General features: G+C 30.7%; 1 long non-coding RNA gene across 1 annotated transcript; it reads left to right on the top strand.

Moving 5' to 3' along the window:
• Positions 2,038–2,455, top strand: LOC110272312. Its single transcript, XR_002363511.1, has 2 exons — positions 2,038–2,154; positions 2,230–2,455. It is a non-coding gene; the product is annotated as an uncharacterized LOC110272312 (long non-coding RNA).

The following is a 7,980-nucleotide window of genomic DNA, read 5'->3' as shown; positions in this document are numbered from 1 at the left end:
CCCAAGCTCAATAATATCTATGGAACGAATCCCAAGCTGACATGGGAAGAAAAGACAACACCCCAAGCTGACATGGAGAAAACAATGCCCCAAGCTTAATAACAACCACGGAAAAAATCCCGGCTAATATGGGGACTACGTCCCAAGCTCAAGTTATTCAATCATTTCTTACAACTTATCATTTTCATTCTCAATACTCATTCATGTCTCATCTCATCATTCTCAATTTTACTTAACTCATTAAGCATACATTTTATTATTCTTGATTGACTAACATCATCAATTCTCAACTTTTCTTTCATTCCTTGTTCCTCATTCTTCTTTCTTCTCTTTATCTCTCAATATAATTGTCTTTAACTTTAACCCTTCCTAGGGGCAACTTACATTTCTTTTTATTTTCTAAGCTTGTTTAATCTAAAACCTTCTTGTGTTGTAAATACTTATGCACGACCTATTTTCTTAGTAAGGTAACTCTAGAGATCTTAATCTTCAATTTAAGTTAGGTTTTGCTGAACTTGGATTAGAATTGAATTTTTTACAAAATTTAGAATTTTGCTACTGCATTTACAAAATTTCAGAAAAACAGACAGCAGCAGTATTTTTATAAATTTCACAATAATTCTAATTCTAATCCGTTGCCTCTAAATTTTGGTGAGATTACATTCAACATTCCCAAGTTTAAAAACCCACAAGTTTTAGGTTCATATCATTTCATTTGAGTAATTAATTATCAATTGGAAAAGGTGCCCTATTTTTATGAATCAGTTCAGAATTTCCAGCAAACAACTCATCTTCCAAATAACTTATCTAAGTCTACAAAATAGATATGGACCTGAAACTTGTTCTCACTTTAAATAGACTAATAAATCTTTAAATCCCTTTTTGAAGCAACTCAAAATTCTATTTAAATTCAAAGTTATAGCGTCTGAAAGTTGGTACTACAAAACCAGAAAACCAGAAAAATCTGCTGCAACCACTAAACTTCAAAAAATCATATCTTCCAAACCACTTGGCCAAATTTCCTGAAATTTTTCTGGAATACTCTTGACTTATAGAAATTTGTTAGAAAAATAGATTAGTTCGAAAATCATGTCCAGATTATTCTCATTTTTCGTTTTAAGTTGCTGTTCAAACATATTAGAAATTTCTGCAGCAAGACTTCTCAATTTCACTAACCAAATTTAGTCCTCTAGGTTTCCAACTTATACTAATCCACCATTCCTCTCATTCATCACCATATCTACTTCAATTATATCATAACCCTACTCTAAAACCTCAGTTCTATGTACCTATCAAAATTACCATGATTTATATCATACAAGCACACTTTAAAGCTTTAAAATTCTGCACTTCTCCTAATAATAGTAAACCAACCAATCAACATAATTTCAGCAACATCAACCTTACTAACTCATCACCTTCAACTAGAAATTGCATCTAACCATTACCCATTCCCTTCATTCATTAATAACCAATCATAAATCACCTTCAACTAATTAAACAAGCCACAACCACCAATTCTATTAACATATATCAACAATCATCATCAACCCATCATTAATAAGTCCAAGAACACATATTCAACAACACCAACAACTCATGCTCATAAATTCCAATGCAAGCTCAATCATAAATTTATCCAACATCATCACAAAACTAATCATTTAATACATCTAACCATTTCAACTTAACCTATGATTCTCTAATCTAAATTTTCACAAAACCTTATATGTTAAACACGCAAAATCTAAACCATACCTTGGCCGGTCACTTTATTTAGTCCAAGGCAGCCACACAAGTTACAACACAGCCCCTTAAACTTTGAGAAACTACTCACAATCTTAGCCCCAATTACCACCAAGCTTCCAAACACTACAAAAAAAAAGACATAAAATGGCATTAATATTATGGTGATTTCATAAAATTGCCATAATATCTGGATATTCTCTGTAATTTTCAGACAATCGTGGACACTGCACAACAAACAACCAAGGTGATTGAAGGTGAGAAGCCAATAGCTTCGACTGACAGTTGAAACAATATCTTCTTCAGATCCTATTGTGATTGCTGGAACAGCTGGAGCACTCTTTATTGCGTACCTCTTACTTCCTCCAATTTGGTCTAGCATCACCTTCAACTTCCGTGGTTGCAAAGGTACTAGGTACCTTTGACATTAACAAGTTCTTATGCAAAATCATCGGCTAATACGCTTCCTCCCGTGCTTTGTAGGTGAACTTATTTCTCTTTGTTTGCAGAGGTGTTGTGTCTCCATCAAGAGTCATCATTGCAGTTGTTAGAGGTTTTGGAACAACCTCCCAATCAAGTACCAAGCTTCTTTCCGGAGCTGATTGATTCTCTTTTCTTTTTTTTTTTATTTTTTTTATTTGCAAATACAAATCTACCCCTTGTGTATGTTCAAGTCATCCTTGTTTTTTGTTTCATCATTTTCTCATAATTAGTTTTGCTCTTTATAGTTTCTTTTTGTCTTAGTTAGAATTAGAGTACACTTATTATATCTTGTTTGTGAAGTAATTTAATGCAATGATATCACAAGATAAAATTTTAACGCTAACAATTGAACATCTAAATTACCACATGAATAAACTAACTGTAATGTATAAAGATCAATTGATCTACTATTTTGTTTTTTTTAGGTGCTAATGGTCTTGCATCTTCAAGGAATTTTCTTGAAGATAAATTCAATTCTGGGTACACTATAGTGCAGAATTTTGGTGGTGAACTATTTGTTGCAGTCCTGGATTTCTCTCCCTTCGATGTTGTTGCTTGGCATGGTAATTATGTTCCATGTAAGGTGGGTTGCTCTTGTAGCAACATTGTTTCAAGAGAATGTTATCATTTCAATTTTCAACATGTTATTTCCAATTTTTTGGGGGTAATAATAATTTGACAAATCTTATTTTTGCTTTGTAGTATGATCTAAATAAATTCTGCCCTTACAATACTTGAAGAACAAGAATAACTGCTGATCACTTATTAAGTTGTGAAGAAAAAATGGTCTAATTCTATTGGCTTTGCTTGAAAATTTTGATGGGTTAACACTTTGTGTTTGCTTGTTGATTAGTTTGTGTTTCATTTCAGAATTTCTTAGATAGCTAGTAATAATTAATTAGACATTATTATAGATAATAATAATAATAATAAACCAAGCTGTGAAAGAAAATTAATTAAAATAAACATGATTTTCTTTCAGGTAAATAATAAATGAATATGATTTTTTTCAGGCAAATAATCAAGACAAAAGAAGGACTGGAGTGAGGATAGAAATTATCATGACAAAGTGCACCAAAAGCTATGATGGAGGTAAAAGAAAATTAATTAAAATGAATATGATTTTTTTCAGGCAAATAATCAAGACAAAAGAAGGATTGGAGTGAGGATAGAGATTATCATGACAAAGTGCACCAAAAGCTATGATGGAGATTTTATGTATTAAGAGATATATGTTACGACATTTATAATTAAAAAATTATGTTATGTTAGATACTTTATTTGTATAGGAATTATTATTTTTTTATTTTTAATACTAGAAAATAATATATTATATTTAATACATTGTTTATGAGTTATATAATATTTTGTTTGAGTATTGATTTTTTGTTATTGAAAAAGTTTAACAAAAAAGTTATTTGTTTAATGCGATAAAAATGACGGTTAAAATTTGTCTTTGTAAATGATTAAAAAATGTCACTTTTATCCGGTAAAAAAGACGATTTGTAACTGCCATTTTAACTCGGTAAAAATGGCGATTTTAAACGCCATTTTAACTAACTAAAAATGCCATTTTCATTCTGGAAATAATGGTGCTTTGAACCGTTATTTTAACCAACCAAAACCGCCGTTTTAATCCTGGAAATAACGGCGGTTTGAACCGCCATTTTAACCAACCAAAAAATATCATTTTATTTGGAAAAAATGACAGTTTGAACTGCCGTTTTAACCCAGAGAATTGTGGCGGTTTTTTGAAAATCGCCGTAATAACCAGAATGGCGCCCAGAATTACGTCGTTTTCTAAAACCGCCGTTTCTAGTAATAATGGCGGTTCAAACCGCCGTAATTACCCAAAAAAATCGCCATTTTAACCAGATTTTTTTGTAGTGAATGTCCATAATTCAACTCCAATGCATATATATCTTCTTAATTCACACCTAATATACATGTACACTTCAATTTCAGATTTCACACAATAAATTCAAGACTTGGCTAGGGTTTAGGTTGTCCTTACCTTGTATGTGCCTCAAACAAACCAAAGCCTACTCATTCCTCAACTCAATTTGATCCTATAACATTAATTTATTCAAAATCTTAACACCCAAAAACCTTAATCTTCCCGAATTGAAGATGGGAGAATAGGGGCTGGAATTTTGATTTTTTCACCTTGAAAAGTACTAGACTTTGTAGAACTCGTCACTGCAGTCGCGTGGCCGCAAACGGTGCGGCGATCGGAGCTCGGATGAAGAAGTTATGGTGGATGAAAGTGGGAGTTAGGGTTTTGGTCATTACCTTCTTCTCTCCATGGCTGCTGGAACGAAATGAAGAATGGAATGAAGTGATGAGCTGAAGCTCACTTTATTTAATGAAACGGTTGGGCCACGGGCCCGGTTCGAGTTCGGTTCAACCAGTTCGGCTCGTCTGGTCTAATTTTGGGCCAAATTTTTTAAAATTAGTGTCAAAATTTTCGTTTTGAAAAGCTCTATCCTATTTTGATATTAGTTTTGTATTTTTAATTTTTTTAATTAAAATTCAATTTATTGACTAATTATTTACTAATTTTAGCGGAGTTTACAAAAATTGATATAAGATAGAATAAATTTAAACTAACGTTACTTTTAAACACATTTAGGGAAAAAGTAAAAATTTTTTGCATATATAGTGATACCTCACTTTTATTAATCGAGAGAAAATCGGTTTTAATATATTAAGTAAATAAACTTCCATGGTTCGTTCTGTTGCTTAGCTAAGACTAAAATAATAGTTATTGAAGGATAAGATCTAGCTAGTAAATGTAACTAGGAGTAGTGTATGTGCTGAATTGAAGTATTTATTGATTGTTGTGTGAAGGGAGCAATATAGTTAAGTAGTAGTTGGGACATGAGAGAATAAATAAGTAATGAAAACGTGCATGTATGTAATGTATGATGTATGTGATTGTCAATAAAGGGCAACGACATGAGTGAGTGGGACATAAGCTACTAGCTAGGAAGGAAGGATATACCATATTATATTATTCTTATTCTTTTTATTATCTCGTGTAATAAAATATCCCTCCAATTTGTCTTATTGAAACTTACAATTTTTAATAAAGAAACAGTTTATTGCGAGTGCCATGTCTTTTTTTATATATGATTCAATATAGCTAAGTTAATTTGTATAAGTAAATAAGTATTACTTTCAAGTGAGTGGTTATCTGGTTATTTATATTAGGTAGATTCATCATTATGTCCTAATATATACTCCTAGATTTTAGTTCGGTCAATTATATATCACTCTCATTTTGTAGGAATTGCTGAAATATTTGTGACTTAATTAATCTAATTTTGATATTTGCAAGATAGATTAAAGAATGCTATGGAATAAGGTATGCAAAAAACGTCTGAAAAAAGTAGTGCATCAAATAGGATAGATGTATGGTGTAAAATAATTGGAGTTAAAAAACAGGAATTTATAGATTTAGAATAGAATTTACTATAGTTAAAAAAAGTTTAATTATTGTGACTCTAACTTTTAACTTTTAGGTCATCTGATTGATTGCGAAAATTAGAACATGAAAAAATAATTAAGAAAATACAAGTGGAGAACAATGACTTAAAAATTATATTGGAAAAGACAAAAAAAAATTTGAATTTAATAACTGTTTGTTTTAACAAATGATAAAAAAAGTTTAATTTTAAAATTCCTATATGGTGGAGAAACAAATATAAGAGAAGATGAAATGGATAAACATACTTCTAAAGAGTAATTATTTTATTGTAGTTATGATTCTAGTTATTAATTAAAGACTTTAAATGATGTGATTAGTAATAGAGACATCGAAATAATGTAATTAGTTTTAAAAGCAATACTTTTATAAATTTATGTTTGATAATTTTTATATTTTATTGAATTATAATTATATAAAAATCAGTATTTAAGAATAATAGATGTAAAATTTAGTAAAAAAAATTATAATTAAAAAATTAGGATCAATGACAGATTTAGCCACAAAAAAATTTAGTCGTTATTAGCGACGAAAAATTTGGTTAATAACACTTGATTGCTAATTAGCTACCAAAATATTGGCTGCTAATTTGTAACCGATTTTTTCAGTGACCAATTTGGCGACAGAAAATTTGGTCACTATATAACTTTTGTTAGCGATCAGTATTGTTTGGCGAAGGTTTGGTAGTCTTTATTGAAAATCTGTCAGTAATAATCAACGACTAACTTCGATCGCTGTTTTAAATTTAGCGACTAAAATTTTACCAACTACCATAATTAATCACTAAATCGATCATTATATTGTTAATTTCTTATAGTGAAACAGCCTCTCAAATCGGTTACCCAATTTTGTAATTATCTTATAAGGAATTTATTTTTACAAGCTTTTTAGGATCGGTGAATTTCATAGGTAATAGAGTAATGAACTTCTAGTACATTTGCATACCGTTATTTTGATGTCTACACTATTACTAAACAATTAATTAGCACATGGTTGCATGGCAGATTCTTGGGCCATGATAACCCATCGGATGAAAATGCTCCTAGCGTTCAAAAGATTATGTTAGTTCAAGGTATGGGGGATGGTTGCTGCTGCCACTGCATCCTACATTACAACCCCGTTGGATATTATCAAGACACGGTTACATATTCGTTATATAATTGGGTTTTCAATGTATACATGTTAGGTGTTTGAAAAACTCTTACAATATTCCTTTTTTCTTTTCTTATTCTGCATGCACTGCAGGTAATAATGGGACATGAATATGGAAGCTCTATAAAATAAGTCGCAAAAAAAATTAATCAACGAAGGTGGTTGGATAGGCTTTTATAGAGGGTTTTGGTCCAAGATTATTTAGTGTGTCAATGATGGGAACTTACAATCATATTGACATCTGAGTATCTAAGTAAGAAAACTATCCTTTCCTTCCTGTGATTAAATTCTCTGTGTATTGTATCTGCACTTGCATATGAGTTTATCATTTTGTTACTATCTTATATTCTGGTGTATGAAAATATTGGAATAACTACTTATCTCAATTGTAATTCTTTTTTCCTTTTTCTTTGCTCAGAGCACGTGTGTACTAAAGATGAACAAAGGCATTTTGGTCTGCAAGCTTTGTCATTTGTTTTGTAACTAGCCATGAATAATTGATAAGTAAATATTAGAATCCTACACCTTTAGCAATGAAATTGTTGTTCTACATTTATCATCAACAACTTTGGAAGATTAACCTTTGTTGTATTAAAACTATATGTACTAACAGTGATAGAGTAGTGAAAAAATTACTGCTATAATTATTGCAGCTAGAGATGTAATAATTTCATTCTTTTTTATGATTAAATTGTATTCATGTATTTATTTTTGGCTGTGCCTTTTATAATGTCTTTTTTATATGGAAAGAAACCAATAATAAATTGTAATGAAATATGAAAAAACAGTTAAAAATTCTTAACTCTCTGTATGTAATTATGGAATGTGTAGCATACATTAGAAATAGTTTTATGCACAACCACACTTAAAAAAAGGGAAGGGATCAAATTAGGTCTAAAGTGTAATATGATCAGGTTAATTAGTCATTATACACTTTAGCGTAGCACCAGATTGTCACATCAGTATTGCAACAGCTGAGTTATCACCTGAAAGAAACCAAAGACCAATCAAGTAGCTAGCCATTGCACACTTTAGTATGGCACCTGATTGCCACATTCGTACTATGACAGCCGAATTATCACTGAAAAAAGATCAAGAACCAATAAGGTCAG

Source organism: Arachis ipaensis, chromosome B05, assembly GCF_000816755.2.
Source record: "Arachis ipaensis cultivar K30076 chromosome B05, Araip1.1, whole genome shotgun sequence".
Classification (NCBI taxonomy): Eukaryota; Viridiplantae; Streptophyta; class Magnoliopsida; order Fabales; family Fabaceae; genus Arachis; species Arachis ipaensis.
This window is presented reverse-complemented; position numbering and strand designations above follow the sequence as displayed.